This window comes from Alligator sinensis, unplaced genomic scaffold, assembly GCF_000455745.1.
Source record: "Alligator sinensis unplaced genomic scaffold, ASM45574v1 scaffold937_1, whole genome shotgun sequence".
Classification (NCBI taxonomy): Eukaryota; Metazoa; Chordata; order Crocodylia; family Alligatoridae; genus Alligator; species Alligator sinensis.
In genome coordinates, this window is record NW_005842257.1 from 228625 (window position 1) to 236590 (window position 7966).

The 7966-nt window shown below is 46.2% G+C and overlaps 1 long non-coding RNA gene across 1 annotated transcript; it reads right to left on the minus strand.

The window, feature by feature from the left end:
* Positions 1-3728: 3728 nt before the first annotated feature.
* On the minus strand, positions 3729-5805 carry LOC106722397. Its single transcript, XR_001358341.1, has 3 exons — positions 5748-5805; positions 4451-4681; positions 3729-4243 (listed from the first exon to the last, which is right to left on the minus strand). It is a non-coding gene; the product is annotated as an uncharacterized LOC106722397 (long non-coding RNA).
* Between the last annotated feature and the right edge of the window lie 2161 nt (positions 5806-7966).

Here is a 7966-nt window from a genome sequence, read left to right on the forward strand (position 1 = left end):
TGGGTTTTAATCCTATCGGGGAAACGACTCCAGTTTTTTAGTCTATTAGAACTGGTGGATTGAAGATATTCTCAGGTCCAGGATGAATTTCGGGCCAAATACAGGGAGACGCCTGCCTACAATCACTCAGCAGGGAGGCTGGGGGACAAGCCCTTCCTCTGTTTGATTTGGGACAGAAACACACCTGGTTCTTCCTCCGTCCATGCAATTCCTTAGCCAGTAGGTCACGGCGTCTCAGTTTCTCCTCAGGGAGCTGGTCCACTTATATAACAATTAAAGAATCATTCAGACGCACTCTATAAGCCCACACAACTGGGCAGGTCTGCAGGATACCCACGCTCAAGGCTTTGCTCTAGATCAGAGCGAGCAGGGAACTGAACCACGGGATGATGCCCCCGGTTTATTCTGGGTCTTGGCAGGGAAAGGGTATTTCTCTTTCCCAGGAGAAATTTCAATTCACACGGAGAGGAGAACCACTTTAAAGAAAGTAGAAAAGGAGTCCCAGGAGGGAAAGAAATTAAGGGCATCAGAGATGGTGAGCCATGAATTATAATTATGACTGGGTATTTATAAAATCCCCGTACAAATTTAATAATAGCTCTGAAAGAGAGTCTCTCACTTAGCCGTATCCCCAAGTGATCAATAGTCTAGCAATTTCCAAGGGGCAGGTTGGAAAAAAAGGCTGTATCTAACTTCCACCAAAAATCAATGAAAAAAAGATTTCTGTTGATTTCAATAGGAGCTGGACTGGACCCGTGGCCGTGCTTTCGCTTGCTCGATTAATAATTAATCCCAGAGCTAGAATTAAACCAATACAGACATATATGAGCATGGAAGCAACTTTTCTGTTTTAATTGTATGATGACACAGGTTCACTTAAAAACAAATCTTATTTGCGCTCTGCAGAGTGGATGGGAATATAATGCAAAGAGAAACCAGGAATATATTAGTAGTAACTTGGCCATTTCACAGTTTCAACAAATTGCAAACTAGTATTGATTTCTATACGTAAGCCACGAAAAAAAGAATTACAAAACTTTTCAGAAGAGTGAAAAGCCAATATCGACCCACCTGGAATGACATTTAGGAGAGCGATGCTTAGCTGATGAAAATAAATAGCAGTAAAATAGCTTCTCACTTGTAATTTTTATCTAATATTGTATCAGCTCTGTAACCCTTTGCAAGTGTCATCTAATGTATCAGTGGTGACTGCAGAAACATGCACAGAATGAATAAAGAATGAGGCATCGACGGGGAACAGCCCGACAACGCCAGGTCTGAAATGGGACACGATTCTGCTGTTTTCTGCAGAAAGTATTAGTTCTTTTGTGAAGCGAGTTTTATTCTGGACTTCTGCAGAAACGACCTCTTTTCTCAGTCCTTATTTACTACTGGTATTTTGCCTTGATCCTAAAAGATTTTTTTTTCCAACCATGAAGCACTTCAAGAGGAAAGGAAGAGCGCACACACCAAGTGCAGATGCTTCCTCAGCCTGATGAAGGGTTTTTAAACCCAAAAGCTTGCTAAGAAAATTTTTTCCAACTATTTAAGTTGGTCTAATAAAAGGTATCAGATTCACCCCAAGAACCTTGTCTGCCAAGAATCACATCTAATTTTCTTTTTTAAATACTCAGAGTATCCGAGTACATGGTCTAATCCTGAATAAGCTAGTGGTATAGCTGCCCCAACACACCCGTGGTCTTCTGCGATACAGTAGCTTCAAACATAGCACTAGACAGACACAGGATACGAGAGAGAGAGAGAGAGAACGAGTGCTGGATTGTAGGGTTTTCCCTCTATGTTCGGTGTTGCATGAAGGAACTGGTTTTACCTGTATGTCAGCCAGCAAATATTAGCATTTTCCAGCCAGCAAAGCAAATAATTATTGAAACAGGATGTGCGGCATCTACAAACCACACACCTGAAAAGGCTACCCCTCTGATCAACGTTATCAGGGACTTTTGCCTCCATTTGTTGTTGTTCATTTGTATTGCAGCCAAACCGGGGAACCCAGCCACAGAGCAGCAGCTTGCTGGGCTAATTGCTAGAAAAACACAGAATAATACCAAGATGGCTCCTGTCCCAAAGATCTGACAACCTTAGCATAAGACAAGAGACTTGATGGAGACAGGCAGGCAGAAAATGCAAGAGGAGGGTCATGTTGTATTTTGTCATGCTTTTGTTGGAAGAAACTGCCAAGAGCAATAGAGGAAAGGGGTTGAAGGAGTCAGCAACACTGCTCACGGATCTGTCTATCCCCAGCACAGCCATGCCCGAATCTACACTGATCCAAGAGGCTGCCCTTATTTAAGATGTACCCCCTACCCCGCCAGGCCATACTGTTATTAAGGATACCAGAGTTACACACATGCACCCTCCCTCCCAGAATTAAATAGACAAAGCCTAGCCTCTCCTGTCTCATCAGACCAGGATTGTGAGCCGATAAGCAGTCAGTGACCATGTATGGAAGCCAATCTGCCAGATAAGATTTGTTTTAGGATTAGAGCAAACTTCTCTTTCCAAGATCTTCCGGGTGTTTTTGGTCTCTGCTATTCCACTTCTCACCCCTCCAGATGTGCAAAGCATCACGTGGCCCATTTGCTGCGTGCAAGCAGTAGGTGGGCGAGTGTGGTGGGTCCAGGGGCAGCTTTCCCAGGACTCTGGACTGACTTGGTGCTGACATACTATTTCCAGCCATCAAGACCCTATACACCTCCTGACTAGGCTCCATCCCTTAACTTTAAAATAGTGCTGTTCACTCTGGAGCACGGTTTGAACATCAATAGAAGTACATCAGAAGGCAAATGGAAGCTGTGCAAGACCTGAAAAAAGTGTCACACAACTCTGGCAGACAGGTTCTTTGGCTAGAGGTGCTATTTTTTTTTATTAGACCAACTAAATAGTTGGGAAAATTGTTCTTTGCAAGCTTTCAGGCACAACCGCCCTTCTTCAAGCACAGGGAAAGTCTGTCCTTCGACCAACGCAGCTACAGGCAATGACTTGGAAATTCAGAGCCAACTTAGAGACACAGTTGGCTATTGTTAGAAGTTTCTCTCCCCCTGCAGATATGCAAATTAAAGCTAATTCAAAGGGGCAAATCTAATTAGAATGTAATTTTCAGCTTGCAGATTCACTTACGCTCATTGTAGAGACTAAAACCAAGTTTCTGATTACAATATCAGGAATTGCACAGGCTTAAAAGTTTCACCCTTTTCAGAGCAACAATACACCTAGTAAGGAGACTTTTTGTCCAAACCCAACTGGGAGAAGCGCAGTTATTGATGGCGGTCATTCACATGCAGATAGGATCTTGGTTCAGACACCTTCTCCTCCCGCTTTGCAATTCTATTTACCAACACGAGAATCTAATAAGGTTAATGAGCTATCTATTCCTCTAACGTACCGTGTATCAATGGAAAGGATACAGCATGAAGAGAGCCTTCCAGTTTTACTCATTTGCTTTCAAGGCATCCAATTAATTTTTGCCACACAGGTAATAAAAAGCAGCACTTCTGCGTATTTTTGTAAACAGTGTATGATTTAGAAAGTGTGTATGATTTTTTCTTAACAATGAAACTTAAACTGTGCACGGTTCAATATCAGCGAGTAATTTCAGAAGCGACTGAGGCATGTAATTGAGTTTGTCAGTGTAATTGTACTTTGGAATAGATGGTAGGTTTTTTATATATATATAAAAATCGCAAGCAAGTCCCATATTTAGGGTGCTGTTTAATTCTATTAGAAGAGTTAATTAGACAGAGAAGCGGGGAGGAGCAATGAGACAGGGAACAAATCCCTTTAAGCACTGTATCTAACTCCAGTTTGATTATTCTGCGTTGGGGGGGACATCAATTTTTGCACTCACGTGTGTGATTATAACTCATTCAGACAACCCTAATGCCATGGGGGCAAGGACAGACTTACAAGGATTACCACAACTGTCTCTCCTGTGCAATGTGAACTTCCAGTTTGGTGCATTACAATGTATAAGACAGACCCGGCTTTAAAATAATGAGTCTGATTAATATGCGGTGAATAACAGAGATAATTACTGTCTGAATTTCTGGTGCAAGCTATTGGGATTGCTCCCCTTCGAGAGAAAGGGTGTGTAAGGGAGAAGTACATATTTATTCAATGGTCTGTTGTGGCTTGATTGAGCTCGTTGAGGTTAATGGGAGTTTCTGAAGCACGGATCTGGGAGTCCAGAGAGAAGGAGATGCAGTATTAGCGCCTAGACGTTGTGCTGTGGTATAGAAAGGGGGCACAAGGATATGATGGGTTAGAAGCATATGATTATTTCCACTGCATTTAGTGCGCAGCCTGATCCGGCGTACGTGCCAGAGGCATTTCGGAGCACGCCTCTCTCATGGGAAAGGGGGGGAGTGACATTTAGTCTCAGGATCTCATTTCAGCCTAGGAGAAGGAAGCTGGGTACCAGGATGCTCCTCACCCCGTGAAGACTGAAGCACTTCACAACATGAACACACCCTCACTTGCTCTGCCTCTTGCTTTCTCTCCAGATGTGCAGCACACTCGAGTTGGGACACTTCATTTTGCCATGCAGTGAGGACCGGTGCATCACGCTGGACCACCGGCAGGGTCCTCTGCAAGGTGCAAGATGGACAGCTGGTCCTAAACGTGTAACCCCACGAAGGTCATTGTGAGGAGGGGGTTTCAGTCTCTGGCAATAAGAGTTTTTTCATTACTGATGAGGGTTTCGGGCTTGGCCCCTGGGAGGCCCACCCACGTTTGCACTTCCACCTTTTATTTTTCATCATGAAGATGTACAACATCTCATTCTCTCTCTCACTGCAGTCCTCCTCAGTCCATCCCCTCCATGCTCCTCGTGGCAGCGGAGGGGCACAGCAGGGCCCGTGTCCTACCCACTAGGTCACATTGTACTGCACAGCACTGCCCGTGTCCTACCCACTAGGTCACATTGTACTGAAAGCTGTGATGCAGAGCGGCTGAACAAAATCCCAATACAAGGGCCACACAGGTGAGCTCTGCCTGGACCAACATCCAGTTCCTCCCACAGAAATACAACCACCACCAGTTTCAGTGGGCTCTTATGAGACCCTTTCAAAGATACAGATCCCCACAGGTCAATGAAGTGGAGTTACGGATTAATTATTAGTGCTAACAATGTAATTGCCCCTTGTGTCATGGCTGTCCCGCCATGCACGCATGCAGCCACCTCACACCCCTACCCCATCAGCAAGCACGATGCTAAAAGCCAATCTGCTCTGCATTGAAGTTGCGTCCACGCGGGTTGTGTTGGCAGGGCCTAGCATGAGGAGACTCAACGCTCAAGGTACCCCCACATGATGCAGCCAGCAAGGACCCCCCCAGCCCTGCCATCTAAAGCATCATCTCTGTCATTTTAGGACAGGCATCCCTCGGTGACAGGCTCTGTCTGCAAACACCACGCTGGCTTCATCAAGCCTGCAAGAGGCAAGGTGCAGATAATGCATTTAGCAGCCTGGAGAGCACAAACACCGCTCTCCCAGGTGATTAGCCAGCTAGAATATCTTCATGTTTCCTGCGCACCAGGTGCAATGTAGGGGAAAGACATACCAGAAGGAAGTCTCTGGTGAAACATCGAGCCAAAGAGACCCCTTCTCCTGGGAGAGGCCTCTAGACCACCGGAGGAAAGGTTAAACCTATTCAACCATTACATTCCCCACCTTGGAGTGTCCTACCTTGACCTATAGGTTGAACCAGCAGATAGTCTTTGCTAAACTCACCAAAAATCACAGTCCCAGATCCAGCCTCTTTCCTTGGAGAAGGAGCTGCTTCTACTGTTGCTGCCTGAATGACCCATCCAGAGCCTCCAGCTGCCCTTGGTTTGTAATTAGCACCTGCGAGACACCTGTGACACTACAGCAGCTGAGCCTGATTTCCACAGTGGCCGCTAATATGAGTCTCAAAAGTCCCTCAACTAGTGAGGTGCCTGACTTGCACTGATACCAGGGTGCTAACTAGGCAAGGGGGCTATTGAAATTCTCCCCATGTGCCCATCTACATCCTTAGGTACCTAAATGCCTGTGGACATCTGAACTATGGAGAAAGGTATTTGTGCCCAAAAGCTTACAAAGAGCAATTTTTGCAACTATTTAGTTTGTCTAATTAAAGATCTCCCATCTACCCGAAGAACCGTGTCTGTCTATGGCCTATGGAGATAAATTCATGTGCATGTTTCTGCTGGTAACTGTTCCTTGTGCGTAAACTCACCCCATGCAGCAGGGACCAAATCAGAGTTGCAAGATTAAAGTGTAAGTTAGTGCATCTTAAGCTACGGAGAAAAGATTGTAATTGAGGGACGTAACAACTCCAGTCCTCTGTGGATCAGCAGGGCGGCAGAGAGCTGGAGGACCCCTGCCCAGGGATTTGCTTGCACCTTGGGTTTTGAATGGATCATCTCTCTCTGGCGGGTTTACTCTGCGATAAGCGCAACACGCTTTGATCTCCTTGTTCTTCTCCGAAAGCTCAAACTGGTTTGAAAATAAGGGGCTTTTCCATGACTTCAGTCATTGTAATAAGGAATTACACCAAGTACACACTGCTCTCTTTTGAAGGCAAAATGCGTTCTTTCTGCAGCATGAGTTTTCAGAAAAATAGTCCACTGCTAAGGTCCAGCTGTTCAAATAAACCCCCAGGCCCTTGTTTTCTGGGGCATTTTCCAAAAGGCATATTGTTTCAGCTGGGGCAGGTCTTCTGGAAGTCATGTCTAGCCATTGCTATTGGGCAGCGCTTGCTGAGATCCAAGGCAGGAATTCAGCTCGCAAGCCTCTGAGCTGAGCAAACAACTTGCAGCTTTCTCGGCACGGGAATAATGGTGACCTGTTTGCCAGGGATCAGGGATGGTGTTTGAGCTCTGAAACAGCCTGCTATTGAGGGCCCTGCAAAACTTGATGCATTGGCTGGAGCCCGTGTTTATTCCCACAGAGGCTTTGCAGGGTTATGTAGCCAGAGCGAAGACATTAAACCGCTCTGGGGCTTCTCCCTGGTTCAGGTGGATCCCACAGGATGGAGGTCTGAGCCATGCTGTTGGCTTATTCCTAAGGAGTAGGAGAGGGTCTTTTGCCCCTTGAAGGAACAAGTTGGAAACAGTGGCAGATTTATTTTATTGCTCCCCAGTGGGTGTTGACACTGGAACGGATAGCCCTGCTGCATGTACCCTGGCCTCTTTGTCCCGCTAGGATAGCAGAGGGGGCTGTGGTTTAGTTTAGGGGATAGTGCCTCGGGCTGGGAGATGGAAAGCTGGGCTGCACTTCTGGCACAGCCTCTAAGCAATGCTTCAGCTCTGTGAGCAGGGACTCTCTGCTTCGATAGTTACACAGGCCTGGATGGCAACGCGCTCCTGCTCCACAGCAAATGAATGGCACAGTTTGGAGCATCTCAGCCCTTTCTGCATCTTCCCACACTGCAAGATGCATGTTGTCCATGTGCACAGACGGGACCTGGAAGCCATGAACCTTTTCAGCTCTGGAGGGGGAGAAGGCAGGTGTTCAGAAGCTGAGTTACATAAAAAGCAGCTCACAGCTGTCTGTGAAACCCAAGTTGCCTGACTCATAGGAGTATACAAAAAGTGCGAGGAAACCTCTCCTGGGTACAGCGGAGAGAGCCCCTTGGGTCTCCGTGCTGCCAACATGGACTCATCTCTCCTCCCAGAATCAACTGAAGACCCTGGAGCTGTTCAGACAGTGACTAACGTCAAGTAGGGATGCCAAAATGATAGTGCAATCAAGGCCTTGGAGACTCGCCAGTAAGGCCTTGGAAGAGATGTTGCATTTGTCCCTGGACAAGCTTTACCCGTGTTTGTCCCAAAGGAAAAATATCCCAGGATTGACATGTATACACCTTGCCCTTCTAATCAGGATTTAGCAATGCGTTGCTGCTTTTCTGCCATTGATTCAATGATGCAATCCTGGGATCACTGTTCGGACACACTTTGCAATGTCCT